The sequence below is a fragment of the Hyperolius riggenbachi genome, chromosome 10 (genome assembly GCF_040937935.1).
Source record: "Hyperolius riggenbachi isolate aHypRig1 chromosome 10, aHypRig1.pri, whole genome shotgun sequence".
NCBI classification, from domain to species: Eukaryota; Metazoa; Chordata; class Amphibia; order Anura; family Hyperoliidae; genus Hyperolius; species Hyperolius riggenbachi.
In genome coordinates this window covers 157,610,037-157,635,172 of record NC_090655.1, presented here as the reverse complement: position 1 = coordinate 157,635,172, position 25,136 = coordinate 157,610,037, and the positions used below count along the sequence as shown (strand labels likewise).

Genomic DNA, 25,136 nt, shown 5'->3' with positions numbered 1-25,136 from the left:
ACAAACGATGCCTCTAGAAAATACAATTACCTAAGATACACAAGGAGGAAAACATACACTCAGAATGTGAATTGTGCCACACATACAGTGTGAAAGGACTGAAATTCATCTGCAGAGATTTGTATTTTAATCAGGGGTGTTAGATAAAATCAGATCATGCACACAATATGGAAATGTGATAGAAAAAAATGGTGATATGGTGGATTATACTTAGAACATTGGGCTGAGGCATCTCGCCGGCTGGGAAGGTGTAATGTGCAAGGAACGATGTGCTGTGAGAAGAATGAAAAGTGCTGTCTCTCTCTCTCTCTCCCCCCCCCCCCCCCCTTTGCTGGCTACAGATCTCTGCAGTATTTCCACAGGACACACCTCCAGTGCAGTGCAGACTGGGAGCAGCTGTTTGAATAAATGTGTCATGAATACAAGCATCATACTCTTCATTCACATATGAATGTACTGTACGCTCTATTTAACCTTATTAACACATTATCACGCATTCAAAAAGCTGTTCTTCATTACTAAATAGTTATTTAGTTTGCTGTAGATAAAAACCAGAAGCAGATGCAGAAATGTTAAGATTTGACTACAGATTTTATTCTAAGTGTCATTCTTGATCTCCTTTAGTCTAGCTCTAAACTAACTGCGATGAGGTCCATATCTCTATAATATATATATATATATATATATATATATATATATATATATACCAGTGTGTTTAACCACATTTCTTCCCCTGGGACAAGTATCTACGTCTGTGCAAAACACCACACAGTTCCCATTCATTAATCTAAGTCCACGTGTCAATAATCACCGGCATCAGTGAGATGTCTGTGGTCATTGTAATTGCTAAAGTAACACATCCACTCTTTAAAAACAAGGAACACCAAGAGCCCCAATAGTGTAATATGTACTGGTAAATGGTTACTAGGTAGAGTAAATATTAATACTCACAAACCAGGGTTACCATTAGGCAACCACTGTAAAAGCAGGTGGGCAGATTTTCCTGACCCCACTCAGGAATAAAAAGTCACTCCCAGGGTGGACTCAATATTATGCAGGAGAACAGAGGTGCCAAAAGGATAAAAGGAAGCTAAATGAGCTTAAAAAAACAAATTCTTGGTAAATAGAGGAGGTAGTGGTGGACTTACCTCCTCCAAGTAGACACACAACGACTGTAGTAAAGACAGTCAATATATTTTATTTATGAACTCCAAATATGCAATGCATTTCGCAGGTTTGATCCCGCTTCATCAGGCAATAACAACGGAGCAATAGCATATGTGATCAGTAGAAGAGCCAGGGATCTCTCCCCCTTTTGTGTCTTGGAAATCATTATACATTTTATTCATGTTATTTTATCACTGTCACTACCACTGTATTTTGTATTCTGTATGCTGTATCATTTTTTGTATTTTGTTACTAATTATGTATCTTGTATATTAGTGTACACCATTGTCTGTATTATGTACCCCATGTTTGTTTCTTACTTTGTACAGCGCCACGGAATATGTTGGCGCTTTATAAATCAATAATAATAATAATAATGGGTAACTCTTGCATTGGTATGGTAATACCCATTATGTTACATTTGTAAAGTGTGTTACCATAGCAATGTGAGCATTACCCATGAACTGCAAGTTGCACTGATTGTTGTTCTATGGTAAAGCTGGCACTAGCCCCATGGTACATAGGTGACTCTTGTATTGCCATGGTAATGCATGTTACATTTTTTCTGTAACACATATTACCATAGCAACGTGAGTGTTCCCCATATACCGCACTTTGAGATGATTGTGCAACACGTTCTGCTCTTGTGACATTTGTACCAATAAAACAGTTTGTTATCTGCAAACTGCAGTTTTACCATAGTATTGGGAATCAAGCCCATAGTGTGAACACACCTTAAAGAGGAACTTCAGCCTAAACAAACATACTGTCATTATGTTACATTAGTTATGTTAATTAAAATATATAGGTGATATAATCTCTTACCCACCCTGTTTTAAGAACAGGCAAATGTTTGTGATTTAATGAGGGCAGCCATGTTTTTGGTTGAAAGGAGGTGAAAGGGAGCATGAGACAGTTCCAACTGTCCTGTGTCCTGATCACCCCTCCCCGTTGCTAGGCAACAAGAACATCAGCAGCAATCCCATCATGCTTTGCACAGCATCAGGGGAAAAATGCACTGGCAGTTTTCTTTGCTGGGGCAGAGCTTAGCTTCTTTACAGCTAAAAATAAGGCTTTGGTAAGAAAAACAGTTCTGATGCTGTGAAACTGTGTTAAAGAAACACCATGACTTTTCAGTGCTGCTGAGTAGATTTTTAGTCTGGAGCAGCCTTTCTCAACCTTTTTACCTTGGAGGAACCCTGTAAATAACTTTTGGATCTCAAGGAACCCCTGCAAACAATTTTTTGGTCTCGAGGAACCCCTACATTTATTTTTCAGGAGGCATGGTCTTTAAATAGGTTAGGCTGCTAATTTCACTATCTCCTATTACACTGCCACTCATTATACTGTCTCCTGACCCCCCAATTTAGTGCTTCGTGTTACAGTACCACCTATTATTGTATGCTCTATTATACTTCCCCCACGATGGGGTAAAATGCCAAGGAACCCCTGCAGAGTCCTCAAGGAACCCTGGGGTTCCAGGGAACCCTGATTGAGAAAGCCTGGTCTGGAGGTTCACTTTAAAGAAAACCTAAACTGAAAATTAAAAGTCAAAATAGGCATACACAAGTCATACTTACCTTCCATGTAGTCTACTCCTCAGTGTCTTTCTCCTGTCCTACGTCCTGTTTGTTCACTGTGATCAAGGGAATTTTCCGTCCTCCATTTTGAAAATGGCCATTACCCATAACAGCTTTCTGGTCAGCACACAGTTAAACTGTACCATCGCCCACTTGAGCCTTGGGAAACATGGACATTACCTAGTACATCAGTTTTCCTCTCAGCTATAACTGACAGCAACTGATATTTTACTTACAGCAACTGATATATTTCAGATCTGACAAAATATTGTCAGAACTGGAAGGGATTATTGTCAGATGAAATAGGAAGACAGGAGAGGAGAAAGGGGCAAGACCAATGTGTCAGAATTTGCATAATATTCCATTAGCTTGAACTACTGATTATTATTACCAGTAATTAATTCTCCTCAAAATATCAAAGGTCAGTTTGTACCACAATGGAAAATAAGGCTAGTATGATATTTTTGGGGGGTTCAAAACATAAAATGCCTGGAACTATTGTATTCACTAGTTACAAACACATGGTGAAAATGTGCATGGATGCTATTTGCAATGCCATAATCTAGACATATAACTCTATTATATGCACTTATTTATGCCTAGCCTAACTATTTAACAGTTTTCAAAATTTTGTTGAAATAACAATAGTGAGATTTGAAGTAACACAAGCCAAAGCTAAGAACGTTGAGCTCTGCAATGTGATGAGAGCATTGCATCACACTGTGGAAATCAGCCTTCAAATGACCCTGCACCACAGTGCAGTGACAGGAACATATGCATAGTGCCCCCCCCCCCCCCCCCCCCGGTTAGTGACATATCACTGCTGGGCAAGGAGCACATTGTTGGGATTCCCATTTGTTTGCGCATGCGCACCATGTTGCATAGTGCTCGAGTCATGCACACTTGCTGCATCGTCCATTGATGGGAATTGGCGCAGAAGAGTAATGTGGGGCAATGCAGGGCCTCAATTCTTGAAGGGCCTCAATTCTTAAAGCTAGTTTGAGCTTATATCTTCTTCTAATAGTTTAAAAGGAATAGTTATGTCGGAGGATACAACAACTGGCCTGGAAATGTCAATGAATGTTTTCTGTGAGATTAGGTCAAAGGTCTGTGCAACAAAAGAAAAATTGAAAATTGCTTTGGTTCCATTTAACACTCTAACAACTCTGTGTTCACATTGACTGCTATTCCATGCTTAGGCTGTCATCATCTTATAGCTGAAATGAGCTGGAACACCAAATACCAATAAGCACTTGCATGAAGCATGAAAAGTGAACATCCACTGATTGGATGACTTTTTGAGCAATCTGCTGTTTCCTAAAATAAAATAAGGTGCGTTTTTGTTGTCTTTTTGACAAGAAAATATTGTGCCATGAAAGAAAAAAAAAAACTAAAATCACCTTTTTCCATATTTGATTTGAAAGTTTTTACTGCATGTATAAAAAAGAATCCTCAAGTTTATTATAGTTATCCTACAGTCTTCACTAGTTTACTTTTGAGCTACTGTACACTGGGTGCCTCACTAGGGCTACTGTTAACATCACCTAGCAAGTTAATAAATAAGTGCCATCGATTGAGGGAGTTAACTATGGAAAGATGCATATCACTTTAAAGCTCTCTTTCTCCTCTTTCCAATGATATATAAACCGCCGCCCTACGCCTTTTAGTTTTCGCTATTTTCGCGATTGAAATTGCCGCGGCGGCGATTTCGATCGCGAAAATAGAGAAAACTAAAAGGCGTAGGGCAACGATTTAGATGTCGTCAGAAAGAGGAGAAAGAGAGCTTTAAAATGATATCCATCAAGCCATAGTTATATTGTATTACACAGGACGACACTTTCCCCAGTGTCAGCAGCTCCATTCTGCTGAATGGAGCTGCTGACTTTGACAAAAAGTCGCCCTGTGTAATACCATATAACTATGGCTTGATGGATATCATTTTAAAGCTCTCTTTCTCCTCTTTCTGACGACATCTAAATCGTTGCCCTACGCCTTTTAGTTTTCTCTATTTTCGCGATCGAAATCGCCGCTGCAGCAATTTCAATCGCGAAAATAGCGAAAACTAAAAGGCGTAGGGTGGTGGTTTATATATCATTGGAAAGAGGAGAAAGAGAGCTTTAAAATGATGTGCATCTTTCCATAGTTTCTGCACTGCTCGGAGTCCCTTTAAGAAGATGCCAGTTCTATGTAAATACTAAATAATAATTTGTTCCTTTCATTCATTAAACTTACATTACCACTGTTTCAGCTGGTAGTTTTATCTGGTTTTGGTTCCATCCTCTCTGGAGTCCTTTAAATCATAAAGGGCTTTATTTCCTGTTAAAAAACAGAGTTTTTAGCATTCTGCTAATATTGGAATTGTGCTGAGCAGGGCCGGCCCGCTCATGAGGCGGGGTGAAACTTTTGCCTCAGGCGGCAAATTTCTAGGGGCGGCATCCACCCGTTGGAGGGTGCGGGGAGCCGGCCGCCCAGCTGGAGGGGTAGCGGGCAGGACGGAGGTATTGGGCCTAGCGGCGGGGAGGGGGGTCGGACCCCCCCTCCCTCGCCTGGGTCCCCGTCCTCCGCTCCCCTCCAGCCTTAAATACATCAGAACTAGCGCAACTCGTAAGAGGCAGTGGGCGGGGAGGACTTACCTCTTCCTCGCTCGATCCAGCGTGCGCTCCACTGACGTCACTTCCTGCACGCCGCCCACTGTATTGTAAATGGACGGCGCTGCAGGAAGTGACGTCAGTGGAACGCACGCTGGATCGAGCGAGGAAGAGGTGAGTCCTCCCCGCCCACTGCCTCTTACGAGTTGCGCTAGTTCTGATGTATTTAAGGCTGGATGGGAGCGGAGGACGGGGAGCCAGGCGAGGGAGGCGGGGGTCCGACCCCCCTCCCTGCCGCTAGGCCCAATACCCCCGCCCTGCCCGCTACCCCTCCAGCTCGGCGGCGGCCCCTTCCCCCCACGGGGGGGGGGGGGGGGGGGGGGGGCAGCATTAGCAATAATTTTTTTTAAAATTTGCCTCAGGCGGCAAAAAGTCTAGGGCCGGCCCTGACCGAGTTAAGTTTAGTTAAGACCCCAATACGCTGATACCTAGTATCTCTTCCTACCCCGGCAAATTTCCAAGTAACCCTGAAAGTCTTGAGCCTTTCTGCAGCCAGGCCAGATCATGATTAAGAATTTTGTGCCTTTAGATAGTTTAACTGTCACTTTCAACACACACACACACGCGCACGCACGCACACACACACACACACACATTCAGAGCAGAGTATTGTACAGATGCATCAATAACCTACATGTGTTCTGTTGCTATGAAAGGGGAAAAATGGAGGATGATGACACAAGATGTAGGTCTTCAAACGGTAGGGGCAAAAAGGAGAACAAATCACTTTGCCTGTGCTCAGCTAAGACAATCTGAGTGTCTAGATCTCTCGATGATGTATCAGCAGAGCCGGCAACAGGTCCTCCAGCAACCAAAGCTGAGACACCAAACTACGCCGCTCCATTCCTCCCACCCCAGCTGTCACATGCTGATTGCTATTAGACTAAGAGGTGCAACAGAGCCCCCAATATCTCAATCTCTAGTTATCTGGCTTGCAGTCACTGCCATGTATCCCCTTTTCTTATTTCTTTCTGCTTCAAACACAATAGGGGAATAATAACTGTGTGAGTTTTGCGCCCCCTCCTAAACTGCGCCCTGAGGCTGGAGCCTCTCTCACCTCTGCCTCGGACTGGCCCTGTGTATCAGGGCTGTCATGCACATGTTCTCTTGACATAGACATCCCCAAATGTTTGGCTCAGCTAAGAACCATCTAGCATGTGTACAAGGCTTAAGGGTGCTCATACATTACTCAATTTGCCTCATCGATATCTGGACTGTTTGATTCTAATGATCTAATTTGGCAGAGATTAAAGACACAACATAAGCAACCTATTGATCATTTTGATTGATTAGCAGCCCGACTGATCACAACAATCTAGCTTAAAATGGCTCAGCCATGTGCATAGCTATGGTGGCATTCAATATTCCAGCAATCGGGCCCAATAAACCCCTGGTTGATTTCCTCCCAGGTAATGGTGAGTTCCCCTCTTCCGGGCTGTGGCGAGCATAGAAGCAGCTTCCCTATCTGTCACACACCTCCTCTATCATCTTCCCTACATTCCTGGCGTGTGTACCCAGTGACCATATCTTGTTTTGACGTCACGTACATGAGGTAGGTCACGGGGTACAGACGACCTCGGCAATGGAGAGAGGATGCTAGAGGAGGTGAGGGGTGGATAGGTGAACTGCTTCAACACTCCCCACAAAGGAGAAAAGCCTGGCAGGCAGAGTCGGCAATGCTAGGTAGTTTTCCAATATATTATATTTCATGCTAAAATCTATTGGAAATAAGTGCGCAGTGTATGGGCAGGTAGTAGATCTCTCTCTGATCAGATTTGGTTAATGAGGGATCTATCACCATCTTAAGCCTCTTCGGGTGGTGCTGTTCAGTTTTTTTTTTACACACAGTTGGTAGCCTGGTAGCTGAGAAGTTCCAGTTCATTCCACTGATTGCTAACTATCGATACTTGGTGTTGGTATATATTGTAATTGTTATTTACAGATAAGCTAGGAATCCCTTTCAATAAAAAAAGCTACAGCAATATACAAGTAAACATAATATTTTTTTTAGTAATCTTTTTGTCTTGGAATGAGGAGAGCTATCTATCACATGACAGCTATAGCAACTTTAATAATAAAATAAATATCAATTCTTAATATGTTATTGGTATTTCTGCCTTTTCAGCGTATATGTTGCACATGATTACATTTCCTTTCTGAGGCTTTCTTAGGCTTTATCCTGAGAAACATATAATAGTGTTAGAGGCATTAACACGATTTGTATATATTCTTGCTTATGTGAGAAAGCATTATGCCATATGGGATATATATGATATATTGTGACTGTAACTCCAGTACGACAGGATTTGAGGCCTCGCACTTGTAGGTTATTGCTTTTATGGTTTCCCTAAATTATACGTGCGTGCTTTATTTCAGCAGTGGCATTTATGAACTGATTATTTTTAAAGTCACAACAACTGATTTTGGTCTTCAATCTGATTCTAATGTATGTACTCAAGACTAGATCATGGCAAGCTGCGCTATTCCCATTCATTCTTGCTTTTTGCATTGTAGTCCCTTACACACTCCAATGAGTTCTGGTTCACCATGAGCTTGCTGGTTAGTCTGTATTCTTGCTTTTGTCATACTTTATAATTGTTATTTTTTTTTAATATACAGTCAGCATCTTCCATAGTGATGGACATAGAACAAAAACAAATAAGATGGAGCATAGATTTAGAAACAGTTCAACACACTGTACAATCAGGATGTCCAGAAAAGTACAGCAGAAACAGGAAATACTAGGAGTAGAGGAGCGTGATTGAGAAGGGTGTGTGGACCGGGCCGCACCTGTGCATTTGACTTGACTATGACTAACTTTCAGGTCAGACATCCTATGGAGCCACCGGGAGAAGACAGGGGACCCAGAGGATGCCGAGGGACTTTATGGACCACATGGGAGAAGAAGCCCTGGGTAAGTAAAAGTCCATAGGTTTAAGCACAGTTCAGGTCACATGTGTACTTTAATAAAAACTAGGGTAAAATAAGTAGTAAAGGAGTTATCTCAAAAGCTATGTGTTAAAAAGGTAAAAAGAAAAAAATATGTTTACAACTAAATACTATTAAAAAAAATGTTTACCTCAAGTAATGTCTTTCCTTCTTTTTGAGAAACTTTTCTATTATTTTGGATTATCTACATTATTTGGTAGCACCTCATCCCTCTCAGATACTCAATAAGAGAAACCCCCCAGTTAAATGGAGGATCTTGTTCAAAGTTCCTTGAACTTACAACAGTCTTGACACCAAGATCCTAAAGAGCCTATGTGAAGGCGGGTTTTCCTCACTTGCCATCGTACTGTGATTGTGTGTACTGCAACCCTCACTTGTGACCTTCAATCTTCTACACTTTATTGCCTTAAATATCTAGTATTATCTCTACAGTATATGGCGGCTTCCAGAGTCTCTGTGTCTTTTATTTTTGTCTTTTTCTGGGAGCACCTTTGGATTCTTCAGACATCACCCAGTAGTTTTAGGAGTAACTGGGAGAAGGATTAATGTTAGGAAAAGGTATAAATCTTAACAGAATATTGGCAGTATTCACCTGGCGCCTAAATTTACCCCACCCCCTTTTTACATGTTGTTGGCTTTTAAAGAGCCCTTAATGATACAGGTTTTGAGCCTTAATGTGAGGATTACAATTGGTGGGACTGCATTAGACCTTTCTCTCTCTCTGTGGCGCTGATCCCATTCCCTAGGTCTGACAAACAATGCCACAATTATACTATAATATCCAAACAAAATACCACAGCTTTAATTTTTTTTTTGGTTTGTTTGTTTTGCATTACTATGGAGGTTCTAAAATCCATGAGTGGTGAAACTTGTGCACATTTTAAAACTGAATTTATTAGCATTAATAGCAGAGGAGTGGAATGTCTACAAGCACTCCAATCAGCTTGAAGGTGGCCACACACGATACAATAAAAGAGACGTTTCTGCCTCAATGTTAAAGTATAGGAAAGTGGAAAACCGCTCTGAAAAATGCTAGATCAGAGTGGTTTTCCAGGCGTTTTTGTTACAGAAGCTGTTGAGTAACTGCTTCACTGTAACAATTTTTGAAATCTGCTACAGAAAAACGCTCCAAAAAATGCTAGCCATGTTTAGAAAACCTCTCTAAACATGCCTAGAATCGCTCTGAAATCTGCTTTAAAAACCTCTAGCTTTTTGCAGATCTGCTAGAGGTTTTTGGTGTGCACTGGGCCTTTCTTGTAGTTATAGCGCTGTTCATTCAAGTGAATGGGCAGCACCTGTACTGTAGTTTCCCAATGTTTACCATCTTTTGTGTGAATGCTGCATTTCTATCCCAATTTTCCCATCATTTTAGCTGACCCCTGCTGGGGTGAAAACTGTCAAAGGTCACCGGAAGCCACCAGAGGATGTCAAATGCTTTTCTGCACACTTATAGAAAAGCCGTAGACTGACACGCTGGCAGACACCTGTGTGAACCGGCCCATAACCTCTGTGAAATCAAATGTATACCCTGTAGTTGTCATAAAATGAACAAAAGTTTAAATACCCTTTAAGTAAGAATACCATTATAAATTATTATAAAAACATTCTCTTTAATAGCGATTAGAAATTCAAAGGTCACTTCATAAAAAGCTTCCTATTTGTCAATATGAGTAGTTTGCTAGACTGTGAATAAAGATTGTGTTAATTCATTTAATATGTAGCAATTAAATTAGCATCAGCTATGATGTTTATGCGCAGTGTGACAAGTTAACTTTGCCACTTTCAACTGTGCAATATTGCTAAAAATAATTAGCCAATAGCCAGCTGCAGTTAAAGGGCATCTGAAGTGGAATTTGAAACAAAAAACAGATATCTAAGGAGATGGAAGGCTCTGGGTCCTACAGAGCCTTCCCATTTTCCTCACGGTCCCCGCATTACCCTGCAGGCTCCCCCGTTAGCAGTCTACGATCGATCGGTCGTAGACTGCTCTCTTCCACTTTGGCTGGACTTCAGAAGTCTATGGAAGCACTCAGGCTCCCAAAGACAGCCGGCTCTGTACTGAGCATGCGCGAGCGCCAGGGCCGGATTACCGACCAGGCAACAAAAGCAGTCGCTTGGGGCCCCATTCAGAGTCAAAGGGGCCCCATCAGCACATAAACCAGCCCTTGCCATCCTGTCAGCGGTGGCTGGATGGTATAATGGTTAAAGGGACTCTGAGCAGCGCAGTAACTATGGAAAGATGCATATCATTTTAAAGCTCTCTTTCTCCTCTTTCCAATGATATATAAACGGCCGCCCTATGCCTTTTAGTTTTCGCTATTTTCGCCATCGAAATCGCGGCCACAGGACGACTTTTCTCCAAAGTCGGCAGCTCGATTCAGCACAATGCAATAAAATATAAGGAACCCAGGGGAATATAATTACAAACATCATGCTGGTAGGTGTGAGGATGTAATTAATTAGTTGTGGGTGTGCTTAAAGTCATACCCACAGGCACTGCTCTGAGTCCCTTTAAGTGCTCTGCCTCTGACACAGGGGACCAGGGTTGGAATCTCGGCTCTGCCTGTTCAGTAAGCCAGCACCTATTCAGTAGGAGGCAAGTCTCTCTAACACTGCTACTGCCTATAGGGCACGTCCTAGTGGCTGCAGCTCTGGCGCTTTGAGTCCGTCAGGAAAAAAACACGATATTAATGTTATTTGTCTTGTCAAATGATGCCGTGCGCTGCTGATTGTCTTCAGAGCCAGCCTCTCCTCCTAGGTCCCCCTCCTGCTACTGTGCGCTCTGCCGCTGCCCACTCCTCCCTCCCTTCCCACAGAGAATGACAGCTGCAGCAAGAATGATAGCAGCAGATGGCAAACGCTCACTCACCTATCCATGATCCAAGCGATAGAGATCCCCATCTGTCTCTTCTACAGTGCAGCCACTTGCTCTGAACTTCCTGATTCTCAGATCAGACAGGAAGTAGGAAGTAGTAATAGTAGTAGTAACAGAGCGACAACACTCTAGAGGAGACAGATGGGCTCCGGATGACGGGACCTCTATTGCTTGGATCGCAATAGGTGAATGTGAGTCATCTGGTGCTGTCATTCTCCCCTGCTGCGGCTGCCTTCTCTGCTGGACTATTGTATTCACTGGGATGGAGGCTGCATGGTGGTTTTCTAGTTTGGGAGGAAATCGGTTGTTCTGTGGTGTTGGTTGTTATGTAATTCTGTCTGGGGAACGGCTTCCGGTTTGGCGGTGTCCAGAGCTTTCTACTATTGCCAGGCTGGAGATGCAGGGGGAAAGTGCTGCTACTGTGATATTTGGCGCCCTCTTCATGGGGGTGCCCCAGCCCCTGAGTGCAAATGTCCCAGCCATTCATCTCTCACTCTGCATTCTGCCGCTGCTATTCCCTGCATTGTGCACCCACAGAGGAAAGCGGGCTGTTGCCCATAGCAACCAGTAGCTCGGCTGCCCCGGTGTGTGTGGCATGTTGCTGTGCAGCTGCATCTTCTGATTCTATTATGACATGATGGGGGGCTCAAATCAGTTACTTTGCTTAGGGCCCCATTTAGCCTTAATCCGGCTCTGGCGAGTGCCCTCTCTCACGCACTTGCGCGTGTCCAGTGCAGAGCCGCCTGTCTTCGGGAGAACTCGGGCTCCCAAAGACTTCCGAAGTCTCCTGTGGCAGAAGATTTGAATGGAGAAACTTGCAAAGGAAGGACGGTCTGTGAGGAGAACTGAATGGCTCTACAGGACCCAGAGCCTTCCCTCTCTTTATTTTATTTATTTATTTTTTGATCCTGCTCAAGATCTACTTTAAAGACTATCTGAACTGAAATGTAAAAGACTACAGCAGGGGCAGTGCTGACTAGCTTAGCACTACTCTGCAATACTCAGAGCTTGCCCCCGTTATTTTCCATAGTGCAGTGGTGTTCAGCTTCCTGCAACTTCCAGGAGTTCATCCCCCCTCTCTGCTTTGACTTCACTTCTGCTTTATAGTAAAAGCAATCCTATTTTTAATAGACTAATGCTAGGTGACGTGTGCATACTTGTTATTCTTTGAGAGCTAGAACCACTAGAACTAGTTTATGGTGCTATAGTTCTCACAAACCCAGCTAACCTTGGGAAAATGGCAAGGTGGAGCATTGTAAGGGAGTGCTGAACTAGTCAGTGCTAGTCCTGCTATGCATATGTTATGCTGCCCATCCCTCGCTCCTGTGGCAGTGGTAACATGCTATGATGTGCACTCATACAGTCATGGACATTTCTGCACAGCCAGCTGTGTGAGTGGATCTGTGCACTGTACTGTCTGTTCTCACATGATCTGTTCTCACATTTGCACACGTCCACGAGGCTTTGCACTCATAAGAGTTCCCTTTGCCTACATGAGTCCTAAGCAGTCAGCAGACAGCACTAATTGTTCTGCCAGCTTGGGCTAATCTTTTTGGTACACCTTTGTCTCTATACCTGCTTCCTGTTCCTGATAGTTGTTGTATTTCCACTGTCACCCATGTTTGTGAGCTCCAACTTGCCAGTTATCTGGCTGTAGTGGCTGGAGAGTGTTAAGGGCACTGCTTCAGACACAGGAGAGCAGGGTTCAAATTTTGGCTCTTCCTGTTCTGTAAGTCAGCACCTATAATTCAGTAAGGAGACCTTGGGCAAGGCACCATAACACTGCTACTACTTACTGAGCATGCACTAGTGACTGCAGCTCTGACCCTTTGAGTCCAACTTCACAAATTTGCCACCAGGCTTATCCTTAGCTTTTGTTATTGACTCTGCATTTGCTTAAGCCTGAAATACTCCCCATCGTAGCACCTCCAGTTCAATCACCAGTGGGGCAATTTCAGAGATCATGGCCTGGTGGACACCAGGCAGCAAAGTAGTCCCTGACTCACCAGGGATGGCAGCCCATAAACCCTTGTGTAGTTGAATGGAAAATAATAATAATAATACAAATATATATGGCCACTTAGATTCCATGCCCTACCACCTGTGACTTAATCAGGAAAGCATGCCTTAAAACCTTCATAACAGCATCTTTATCAAAAAAAAAAAAAGGTTCTTCAAAGGGAACCAGAGATGAACGTTTCACACAAAATAAACATATCAGTCGATAGCTTGTAAAGAATAAATGCTCTACCTGATAATTTTGCCACTCTGGTGTGCCTTTTTTAGTGTTTTTTTATCCATTATTGCTCCAGGAAAAATCCAATATGGCCGCCAGCTCATATCCCTTCTGCTTCCAGGTTATGAGTTGTTCTGGATGTGCTGTCTAAGCTATATGAGAAAGGCTGCTGCAGCCTTTCATCTGTGTGCTTTCATTTTGGTATGATGTGCAGCTGCCTGTAGGAAGTGTCTCTCATAGGAATGAAACTACAGTCATCATCATTATCTATGCAGAGTGGTCACAGAGCACACAGATCATATTGCAGCCACACTTGTCTGTTTCAGAGCTTCTCTCTCAGCAGAAGTACTGGTTGAAGCAGAAGGCTTTGTTCTGGTTGAACTCGATGGACGTATGTCTTTTTTCAACCAAAATATCTATGTAACTATGTAAGAAGCAGCCCCTCCCATGTCATCAGAGCTCTCAGTATGCAAAGCAGTAAAGCTGAGCCAGGAGGGGGCAGGCTTTGGCTTGAAAAGACTCCACAGAAGAGTGACTCAGCTATAATGTTTACAGGTCAAAGCTAGACTGAAGGCTCAGTCGGGGATTCTTATCACAGTTGATAACAGACTAATTAAGCAGATAAGAATGAAACTAAAAGCAGGGTAGGTGTTTACTGTCATGTTCCCACTGATAAATGTAGTAAAATACATGAGGGTGCTTCGTCTCTGGTTCTGTTTAAAAGGTTGTACCTTCACATTTGGCTTACTGAAATGAATTTTTTTTTTGCTGCATTCAAAGTGGTCAATTACAATTGATTGTTAAAAGGTGAGGGTAAAAATACCCCAGGACTACACAATCTGTAAATGAATGCAGTTGATCTGCGCCATCAGATTAGAGGGGATAACAATTCTGTTACTCTCTAGTCTTTTAGTTACTCCTCTGTTTTGGGACAAATAAGTATTTTTTTTCTCTGCTACGATAAATTTAATCTGTGGGTTAATACAAATGTGTATGCTGCCCACCAATGCTTTTACTTTCAGTGGATGATCAAGAAGTTTTCCTAACAAGCAAACCACCATCTAACTTAAACTAATCAAGCAACCACCAGCTAGTTGATTTGGAGCTTCTGACTTGGATTGGCTCAATTTCTTTAGTTTACTGTGTCAACTGAAATTTGCTTGTGAGGAGAATTTTGGGCTTACCACTGCTGCTTACCAGCGTTAGTGTACTTTTTTAGAAGTCTGAAACTGTTGACTGGGGCATGGTGCTGGTGATCATATATCTTTTTTAGAAGAGCTCTTACTTTTTTATGGCTAGTGTATGAGGGGCACTGATTATTAAGACAATGTAAAGCACACCTTAACAGAGACAAGACAAACAACATTTATATTATAATAAATAATTATATATAAGGAAGGACTCCTTACTGAATAGGTGCTGGCTTACTGAGCAGGAAGAGCCCAGATTCAAACCCTGCTCTCCTGTTTCAGAGGCAGAGCCCTTAACCATTACACAATGCGATTAGGGATATGTAGGCTGACATATTTATTTCCTGTTAAACAGTGCAGATCACCTGACTGTCCTGCTGAGCCTCTACCTGTTAGACCCCGTTCACATCTGAGCAATTAGTAGGTGATTCCAGCTAATCGCTAAAGCGCTATCGCTTTTTAAAGTGCTAGTGCCATTTTACCATATGGCAGTGATCTTACTGTCGCGATTGGTGCCGATCTCAGGCGACTTGCTATTAGTGCCAATTGCATAACGCATTACAAGCAGCATTTTTGCCATGATTGTGGAGCGATCACAGTACTTAATAAAGCGCTGATCGCGATCGCTCTGAATCGCGGAAGTGTCCAGTGATTTTACCACATTAATTGCGGTAAAATCACTTGTGCAAGCATTTGCGCTTTTCAGATGTGAACGGGGCCTAATACCTTTATTCATAGACCTTGAAAAATGTGGTATTCAGGCACTACAGCAGCATAAGAGATTAGCAGAACTGACGGGCAACTGGTATTGTTTAAGAGAGAATATATATGGCAGCCTCACTATTCCTTTCAGTTCAGGTGTACTTTAAATATGATCATTCACCTCTGTGCCGATGTTTAACACAGAACACTTAAGATGAACACCAGGTATTACAAGTGATGAAGAGAGAGATCTATGTCCTAACAGATTTAAAGGACTTGTAGTGTAAAGATTAGTACAAATGTGGAGTTTAATGTAGGCACCAGCAGCGAGACTTCATTCTAGAAAAGGAAGCAAATGGGGATATTCTATCAGCAGTGCTTGAAAAATGTTAGAGAGCTGTGATGCAGGGAGGCCACTAAGCAGTAGGTAAGCTGAGACAACAAGAAGAATTGCTATGTTACCCACATATTTACAGGCTTTTATATTTTTGGATGCATTTCCTGATCTACATACTAAATTCCCTAATACATATTTAAGGGACACAAGGTTTGGCTGCACCAGGGTTTGTTGTGGATGTACCAGTTGAAAAATATGTGCCTCAATATTTTGTGCATACCTGCCTCATGCAAAGTCTGTCTTATGTGGGCTCTGAACAGCTACAAACATTTGCATACAGTGCTTCCAAACCAACTATTTCCTTTCAATGAAAACAAATGCACTTCGAGTGATACAGTAGATTGCTGATGCAGGTTCTTGCAGCTCAGGCAGAGGAGAGATGGAAGGTAATGGGTGAGTAGATATGGTCAGTGAGGTGATGATAATTTAAGCTGCCCACACATTTAGTGCAAATCGTGTGCTGCTTGGAATTATAATAATCAAATGCAATTTCTGGCAATTACAATTGGCCAAATTTCCAGTTGCAAAGGTGGTATCAGCTACTGATTGGCATGAAGTTCAATCCTTGGTCACAGTTCTTTAAGTACTGCTAACACTGTCATTAGCTCACAGTAATCACAGGGTCAAGAGACTACAGTTAGCACGCTGGTGAAAAGCCCTTTATCATGCCTAAACTCAGTTTAGGCATGTTAAGTTTAGGTGTGATAAGTTTAGGCATGATAAGTTTAAGCACCAACTGGGTTAGCACCGCAGTGCACAGCTGATCAAAAGTTTTGCGCTAGCAAAGTCTGGTGCACTTCGCATAGAGTTTAATGGTGCTGCTTTGCATGCGGGACTTTGCGTGCGATCTAAACTTATCTAAACTTAGCATGCCTAAACTTATCATGCCTAAACTTATCACGCCTAAACTTATCACGCCTAAACTGGCTTTTCACCAGCATGGTGCAATGGTTATCACGCCTAAAGTCTTTTAGGCGTGCTAACTGGGTTAGCACCGCTTTGTGAATCAGGCCCCATGAAATCTACATCCTGTCAGAGACTGTTGTGCACAAACAAGATGCAAATTTCACCTTAGGTGGTAAGGAATTGTGTATTATTTGTATTAATTCATAAAGTGCCAACAAATTTCCTGTAAAAACAGGATTGCAATGGAAGGAAGAAGTTACATTGTGTGTTAGGTGGTTGATGAGACACATACAGTGCAGCATACAGTCGATGAAAAGTATGCTTCACTGCAACTATAAACGTGAATGTTATGCGGAAACACAGCATGCTTGTACCATACTGCTAACGTGCGGATGTGATTGTACCATTAAAATATATTTCCATCACGCTAGCAGTAGCAATGTGCTTATGTTGCCCGACTCAACACCCCACTGTGAACATAGCCAAACATGATAACATGCAAGCACCATGCAGACAGCGTCTAAGCCAGAATTTAACCACTTTACCCCTACGCGTACGAATTTCTCCGTCCCTTTTTCCATCCTTTCTCCCCCAGGGACGGAGAAATCCGTACTTTCCGCGCTCCCGCCGCTGCCCGTGCTCCCGCTCGCTCTAGCGCGCACTCCCGCTCGTAAACACGCCGCCGGCTGCTCGCCCGGAGATCAATGAACAGGAAAATCCATTCCCGTTTGTTGATCTAAGCCCCGCAATGATCCGCTGCTTCTCCGCTAAGCAGCGCGATCATTGTGAAAAAATGGGCAAATACATTTCATGGGTTTTAATTACAGTAGCATGCATTATTTGAAAACTATAAAGGCCGAAAACTGAAAAATAATTTTTTTCCCACATTTTTTCCTATTTTACCATTAAAACACATTTAGAATAAAGTAATTCTTGGCATAATGTCCCACCTAAAGAAAGCCTAATTGGTGGCGAAAAAAACAAGATATAGTTCATTTCATTGTGATAAGTAATGATAAAGTTATAGATGAATGAATGGAAGGAGCGCTGAAAGGTGAAAATTGCTCTGGTGGTCAAGGGGTAGAACCCCTCAGTTGGGAAGTGGTTAAATCTAGGGCACCAGAGATTAAAGACAAGATTCCTTTCCAGTACTACACCACTATGCTGTAAAGTTGTTGCTTATGATGCTTTATCTTAGAAGTGCAATGGAAAGTGAATTTAACTGAATTCTAAACAACATTACACCACTGCAAGTGTTTATCTCCAGACGCTGACCTACTGATATTGCAAGAATCTATCACAAAGTCTGATGAAATGTGCATTTATGCATTGAGAAAGCTGGCTGACATAGACATGAGGAGGAAAGACACCATGGTGCAGATCTGCAGTGAAGAAATTGAGCATGAGGATTGTTTGTGACATGCTGGGCAGTCAGAGAAAAAGTCCTCTTGACAGTTGCTGTTTTTTAAGGAAATATGCTAAACTGATTGACTGTAAGCACTTATTTTATTTTCAAGTCTGCATTTAGAAAAGTGCACAAGAGAATTGTCTGTCCTGTAGTGAGAGGATAAGACAAACATTTTCCTGACAGCTGCTGACTGCAGGGAGCAGAGATGAGCCAGAAATCTGATTATTGTACAAAATCCTAGTTTAACATGAACCAGAATTTGTGGGGGCTGGACAGGAATCTTGCAGTGGGCAAATCTGATTTGGAAATTGCTGATCACTTAACCTTTAGCTGATCAATTAACAAGTTGTTAGTTGATAAATTGATAGTTTCTAAATCTGATTTGGTGCCCCAAGATTCTGGTTTAGCTCACACAAATTGTTTTTTTGTCAAACTTGCATTTGCATAAGGGCCATTTTGCAACTGGTGTGTTGCGATCCATTTTTTTTCCCAGTCAGATATTTTTGCAAATCACAAAGGAGGGCAAACATAATGTAATATGCGATGAGCCTTTCCCACTCCACCGGGGTCTTGATTGTGTTCTGTACCTTTTAAAAAAATACGGCATGCTGCACTTCAGTGTGTTTTGCAATCCATTGAACGTCAATGGAATCTTATTCTAAAATACAATACCAATGATTAACTTTTTAAAAAATGTTTATTCATTTTCCAGCCAGGGTCAGTTAAAGCTACAATGGGGCCCTGGGGCAAAAATAACTTTGCCCCCCCCCCCCCCCCAGCAATGCAGACCCCAAGCTCCCACGACCAAATCCACCACACTCCCAGCCACAAAAAATATTTAGGTGGTCATCATATGTCCCCAAAAGCATTGTTGGGGACTCCATTATTCCCCTCTTTCTTTCCCTTAAAAATCTAGAGTGTACACACATTGGGGTCTTACCTAATCCAGACAGGACACAGGAGGCAGCACTATGCTCTATGCTCCAGACTTCTCCCCACGGCACCTCTCTTCCTCATTCCCTGCAGGCATGTATGGGGTTACCATAACTAGAAGGATGGGAGGACACATCGGGGGGGGGGAGGGGGGGCTACAGGCTCTGGGTCCCTGGGGCAATTGCCCCCATTGCGGGTCCTGTTTCCAGGATATTTACCTAGAGATCGCTGGATCTCCTGTGTGATATCACGTCCAGTGTTCAATGCAGTGCAACGCTATTAGTCATCAATGTATCACCACTTTTGCCCCAACCCAGATTTTCCTTTCTGTCCAATCAATATTTCTTGGTCATAAAAGTTATCAGTTTCTATCATATTCTATTGAATTTGCAGGGAATCAAATGGGAAAATTGATGTGCGTATGGGTAATTTCTGACCTGCAGTGGTCATATTTTAGATTTACAACTTTACAGACCATAACAATTAACCCGCAAAGACAGAAGGAGTCATGGAAAATGCACACAAAATGCAAATGCAAAATAATAATTGCAAAAATGCACTGAAATGCATACAATCACAGAAGATCTAAATGAAAAAAAGCACACTAAACATTGGATGTGTTGTTTTTTTTTATTTTCACTGTGCCATTTTTGGTTGAAAAAGTCTCTAACAGCTGAATTTGTAGTTCATCACTAGCAGTGACCCTAGGTTCCTTCTTTTATGTTCTCTCATACAGTACTGTAATTATGAGGGGTATAGCCACTTTATAGAAACATCATACTGCTTATTTACATAGTTGCAACAATCACTATAGACTGAATGTAATATAATTACAGCTGAATTAGTACATTAATAGTGCCTGTCATATCATTGTTATACTATTGAGGCCACCTTTGTTATGCTAATTAGCAGTGCCCATTAAGTTGTTCAAATTTCCAACCATGTCTTTCTTAATGGAACTAGCAGTAGTGTATGAGAATGCCATAAAGCACAGTATGTTAAGAACAGCACTGTGGTTCCCCCTCCTGCAAGTGTTACCCAAGGCATCGCCCTAGTTTGTCTATGCCAAGACTCTACTGTATACTTATACCTAATAAAGTAAAGTTTTACTCACCTGGGGCTTCTTTTAGCCTCTAGAAAGCTATTAGATTCCAGGTCGATGTTCTGCAGTCCTCCAGGCTACCGTTGTCCCCTCCGCTGCTCGTGTTTGCGCTTCCATTGCTGGGAGTACTGACTTTCAGGCGCATTTCAAGTCTTTGTGAACTGCTCAAGTGCAGACCGTTCCCAACGATAGGAGGGTAATCACAAGATTCTTGCACACATGCATTGAAAACCACAACCCAGCCACGGGTCGTGATCTTACGGAGAGGACAGCAGCAACTTGGAGAAAAAAGGAACTTTGACATGGTCATAATAGAATGCTAGGGGCTCGAAGAAGGTGAGAAAAATTTTATTTTTTTCGGTTCACTTTTTGTATCCTTTAAAGGCTTTAAACATTGGGCAGGTTTATAAGATTGTTCTTGTTCTTTAAAACAGATTCTCATTTCCTATGGTTCCTCTTGGAATGAAAAAGGGATAAAATCTCTCTTTTTAAAACTCTTATATAATTCAAAATTGGACTATGATTTTAAGGCTTCCTCACTGGATCCCAAAAAGATTTGCCTGGAGTACCACTTTAAGGACTTTTACTTTTGATATGCTTTATCTGTATTGCATTTATGCTGAATGCAATGTGTAATCTGTAAAAAATAAATAAATAAATAATTAAATAAAGTGTATGAATATCTGAAAGTGGTAAAAATAAGGTTTCGTTCTGCTAGGAATTCTTGTAGTGCTTTGCAGAATAAATGACAGAGCTTGTACTGGTAGTAATGGTAACACATAATATATACTGAGAAAGATGCATTGTGTACAGCTGCTGCCAAGCTCCATAAATTGTGTAAAGAGGAGAAAGCTACACTCTAAAGGCACTGTTATTGTAAATCTACTGCACATGCTTACCCTGAAGGAGAAAGGAATAGCATAAATAAGTATTAATGGGTAACAAGTTGAAGTAGTGATGGGCATTATATTGTTATAAAGAGTGTGTCATTTCATCAGAAAGACAATTGGCGCGTGCAGCTAGTATCAGCTGTCTACAGCCCTCTGCTCTGTTTTATGGTTATTGATCAGAAAGAGCAAATTATGAAAATCTATATGAATTGGCAGATGGCTTTCTCGTGAAAGAACACTTCTGTTCACATAAAACACTTCTATTTGGAATACATAGATGATGCTTTTGTTTAATGTACACTTTTAGCTAAAATATTGTAAGGTTGTCTTTTGTTTTTTTTAGAGTAACATTTTCCTTATTGTTTCCTGGGTAAAGGAAGTAGAGTGAAACTACAGTCGGGCATAACATACAATTTTGAACTTTTTCCCCAACTTATTGATTACTATATAGTTATCATCCTACCTGCCTTTGATCCAAAGTAAAGTAATCTCATCTGTAAATGTAGAAGAAAAAGCAGAGGTACTGTGTCCTTAAACACTTTTTATTAATTTCAGTTGGGCATCACATACAGCGGGTTCAAGTGGGGGTTAGGTGGCTGGCTTGACAGACATTTTACATATGACCACCTCATCAGAGGCACTAACTTGTATTACCGCATCATCAGAGGCACTAACTCGTATTCCCACTTTATCAGAGACACTAAGTTATATGACCTCATTATCAGAAGAACTATTTACAGTACTTCCCTGTTGTAATGTCATCTGTGTGAAATAAAATTATAATTTCCCCCTAGTTATAGCAGTAAGTGTGGAAGCTGACATCTTTGCCGCATTCGATTCCCCGCTCGTCCCCGCCGGCGCCGCTTATCTTCCGCTCGATTCCCTGCCATTGTCCCCTCGCGGGGAGCGAGCAGGAAATCGGCAGAAGCAAGATCCGTCCTGTTGGATCTTATCAATCGAGCCGCTGATGCGGCTCGATTGATAAGGAGAGTCGCGGCCGCATCTACGTGTGTAGATGCAGCTTTATATTGGAATAGCTCAGTTGAAAATGGTGGGAAGGGAAATAATAATAGTGTAATGTGCTCTGTATTGCCCTGCAACTGCAAGCACAATGCTAAGGAAACCTATGCCTAACACTAACCTCATTAGTTAATTAAAGTACTCAAAAAACATTTTCAAAGAGAGCAGACTGTGAATACAAATATTCAAATTTGCATTAGTCCAGTTTCTGTATAGCAGTGTACAGCTCTATACTTTTTAAGGCTACTTTTCAATTATACAAAATCTGTCAGGATTGAATTTCACCTTCCTTTCTACAAAGAAAGGTTGATAAGGAATTTATTTATTATGACATTTAACTTTTTCTGTTGACAGGCTCTTGGGTGATTGCAGAGTAGAGCAGGCTGAAAGTGTTGAGTATTTCCACTGCTTTGTTCATAGTGCTGATCTAACCTGTGTGATGCCAGATCCTATGCAGGCACAAACACAGGCAGCAGAGATAATCTATGGGGAAGAAGTAACAGCAAAGACCTCGTGTGATAAGCAAGCCTCTATTGCAAACTATAGATAATGTCACAAACTCAAAATCATGTAAAGTCTGCCTTAGAGCAACCCTTAAAGAGACACTGAAGCGAAAAAAATATATGATATTATGATTTGTATGTGTAGTACAGCTAAGAAATAAAACATTAAGATCATATACATCAGTCTAATTGTTTCCAGTACAGGAAGAGTTGAGAAACTCCAGTTGTTATCTCTATGCAAACAAGCCATTAACTCTCCGACTAAAGGGGCCCATACACTCAGCCGATTTTCTGGCCGACCGATCGATCCCGATAAGTCTTAAGTCTTAAGGTGCCCATACACTCGTCAGATTGGCAGCAGATAGATAAGAAATGCATCTGATGATCTATCTGATGCATTTTTAGAACATTTTTTACCAGGATAGAATTCCAATAGATTTCAGTTTGAAATCTATTGAAATTCGATCTGATGGCATTTTTTTGCCAACAGATTTCCATTAAGGCCAATGCAAACTGATAAGCAATCTCATCAGATCGACCTAAATTTTCCATCCTGCCAGTTCGACAGAATTCCATCAAAATCGATCGAAATCGGCCATCGATAGGTCGATTGGCCAACCGATTTGCAATCGATCGATCGGGATCGATCGGTCGGCCAGAAAATCGGCTGAGTGTATGGGCCCCTTTAGTGGTGAAGAGGGCTGTTATCTGACTTTTATTATCTCAACTGTAAGTGAACTGTTTACTTTTTCTTTGCTAGAGGAGAGGTCATTACTTTACAGACGGCTCTGAAAGACTCATTTTGAATGCTGAGTGTTGTGTAATCTGCACATATTATAGAATGATGCAATGTTAGATAAAACACTATATACCTGAAAATAAAAGTATGAGAATATTTTCTTTGCTGCTAATCTTCTAGTAATTATTCATAGTACACAACCAATTCACTATATCATTTTTTTTTTCGCTTCAGTGTCTCTTTAAGTGACAAAAAAATACTCACCTTATAAGAAGGCAGGCTCTGGATGCATTCCCCCACTGCCCCCCATTCAAAATTGTTGCCTTTGAAACAGCTCAGAAGGCTTCAGAAGTATTGCAAGAGCGCAGTACAGATAGTGTAAGCTCATATTTTGGTCAGGGACACGAGTACTTTTGCAGTCTGCCCAAGGAGTTCTGAACACTTAATCAAACTGGAGGTCTAATAATTTCACCAGGAGGAGGGCACTAGGACATGAATATGGAGAGAGGCCAGAAAGGCGCTATGGGGTCCAGATCCTTCCATATTCTAAGGTGAGTATCTTTTTTATCACTTCAGGGTCCCTTTAATTAATAGTTTATTTTCCCAGCCTAAATAATCTAATCTATTTTAACATCATCAACCATAACTTGCTTAATACTAAACTCAACCAAACCCTCCCAGTAACCCCATGCCCCAACTCCAACTTGATCTGAATACAGAATTAGCATTACTTATCTAATGTCCTATAGAGAATTCAAGCATTTTGTTCTGATTTACCAACAGCACTTGACTATAACATAGCACATACCAGCACTCAGGGGGTTAGTTTGGGTGCATGCATGGATTTGGTGTTGAGCGTAATAATGAAAAAGTAAGTAATGGTTAAGGTTATATCAGTTAGCATTAGGTGTTCTTTATAAGGGTTGATCAGGGATGCTCATCCAGATTCCAGATACCTGAACTATCCAGATATCCGAATGTTTTTTCTGGTATCCGAACTCGGATACGAATTCCAGATAGCTGGATAAATCCGGAATGCACTATCCAAGCTAATCCGGATGCGTATTAGGTATCTGGAAATCCGTACAGATACCTAGTTCGAGTACCCGATCCAGATAGCGTAACCAGAGATGACGTCCATGACGTCAATGAGCCAATCAGATGGCTCCCAGCCGAAGCCCTAGCAACAAATCACAGAGGGGAACCTTGGCCAGCCCCTCCTTTATATAAGGCAGGCGCCATGATGAGAATCTCATCCTTGCTTGTGACTGCTCACTAAGAGACATCTCCAGTGGTGTTGGCCAGGCAAGTGCTGTATTACTGTGATAAACCTAGTGTTTTTGCTCCTAAACACCTGTTCTACACCAGTATTTTGTTGTTTTTTAGTTAGCTAGCTTGTATTTTGATTTTACTCAGTGTGACAGTCAGATTCAGTGCTGCAGTTGCTAGGCTAGGTTAGGGCCTGCTGTGTGCACAGGCTAGGCCTTCTGCCAGCCTTAGCTACAGTATAGCTTGTAGGTTATTAGGGATTAGATTACTGTACTACTAACTTTTTTTTTCTTTTTGTATTATACCTCCCCACATAAACAAATGCTGTTTTTGTTTAAAAAAAACATGATGCTTCATGCATCATTTACTATAAAAGACGTTTTGGAAGCAATTTAAAGGCCAGTTCCGGATTTCAGTCTGGATTCTGGATTTCCCGAATAAAGGGTTCAGCTATCTGGATAGACTCGGATTTTCGACGGTTTTAATCCAGATATCTGGATTAATCCAGATTTTTTTGCTATCCAGATCCAGAACAACCCAGGTTTGAAAAAGAGGTATCTGAACCACACTGGGGTTGATGTTAGGGGATCAGCAGGTCGGTTAGTGGTTTTGCATAGTCACC

General features: G+C 41.7%; 1 protein-coding gene and 1 long non-coding RNA gene across 2 annotated transcripts in view; both read left to right on the top strand.

Moving 5' to 3' along the window:
* Window positions 1-25,136, top strand: part of NRG3 (neuregulin 3) — a 1,594,638-nt gene that overhangs the window by 21,637 nt on the left and 1,547,865 nt on the right. The gene's annotated exons all lie outside the window — the stretch shown is intronic.
* The window catches only part of LOC137533798 (uncharacterized), a 30,537-nt gene that overhangs the window by 3,296 nt on the left and 2,105 nt on the right, over window positions 1-25,136 (top strand). The window contains exon 2 of the long non-coding RNA XR_011024219.1: window positions 8,220-8,309. This is a non-coding gene — a long non-coding RNA (uncharacterized lncRNA). The remainder of the gene's footprint in view (window positions 1-8,219; window positions 8,310-25,136) is intronic.